Genomic DNA, 1351 nt, shown 5'->3' on the forward strand with positions numbered 1-1351 from the left:
ACCTAATTTTAAGATGTCACACTTCAAGATGTCTGTCAGGATATGTTGTTTAGGTACGTACCCTGAATGTCTCTTTAGGTACGTACCCTGAATTATAAGAAATTAACAAGATTAAAAATCAAATCTCTAAGATTATAAGTATAATGATCATTAACGTTGATTAAATATTAAATTTAGTATTGGACGGTGAACATATGTTTGCATTTAAACAAAACATTGGTGTTGACATAAAAAATAAAGATAGGAATTAAATATGAGTTCCCTGTGTGACTTGATCTCACAAATCCTTGTTTGTAACTATATATAATATACACTTATTACATTGTTTGAACAACATTTACCATCCATATAGTCATTCTTTTTCTCACTCTTGTTAGATTTTAGATGATATTATTGCTAAAAGAGGCACAGTTTTCTGAGTGTTTCACCCTTTGGTCTTGATTGTTGAGTTCAAATTATTTAATGGAAGTTAGTCATTGTTATTTGACCAGGAAATGAATTAATCATTAGTATTTGGCAGTGGACTTGGTTATATCTTTCTTCGTTTGCTCATGGAACTACCATAATATTAGCTGTGCTGAGACACAATCATATTCATAGTAATGAAGGTTATATGTTCTTTACTCAGATTATATACAATCTATATTGATATCTAATATTGCACCGTCAAGCACAGTGCCATTGTATCACATATATACCCAATTATCATGATAATTAATAAGCTATAATTCATTAACTCTCTTACATTTGTATGTCTGAAATGTAAACATATTTTGTCATAGGAACATCGTGTACCCTCACCTAACATTTTATATCTTGTTAGGGATCATGTTGGGGAAGGGTGTATGGAATTTGGCTTGTGCAGATGTTTATTAGGGGACAGATTGTGTGCGGGGTGGAGGGAATACACACAAAGGACATCTTTATGGCCTCGGTTTTACTTAATTAGAGAGGAATGTTCATTAGTGAATTCTAAAGATAAGAAGACAGTGCCATGCCATAAATTTGGCATAGTTATAAGAGAAGAAAAACAAAGCTAAGAGAAAACTGTTATCAAGTTTTAATTAAATGAGATAATTGCAACATTGTTAGAATATTTAATGTGTTTTTAGAGAGAGAGAGAGAGAGAGAGGGTGGATTTAGGAATGTTAGCCTGTTTTATTGTGGACATATTGGGCTATTACATGGGACCACTGTAGAAAGTACAGAAATATTGACCAAAACCATAATGGTCAACAGTTGACCAGTAACAACAGGAATTGAATGTCTCACAATAACAAAATAGAGTTTAAAAAAATAAAGATACAGACATTTTATTTTTAAATGTAAAACTTGGAAATATTTATTTCAG

This window comes from Octopus sinensis, unplaced genomic scaffold, assembly GCF_006345805.1.
Source record: "Octopus sinensis unplaced genomic scaffold, ASM634580v1 Contig17021, whole genome shotgun sequence".
Classification (NCBI taxonomy): Eukaryota; Metazoa; Mollusca; class Cephalopoda; order Octopoda; family Octopodidae; genus Octopus; species Octopus sinensis.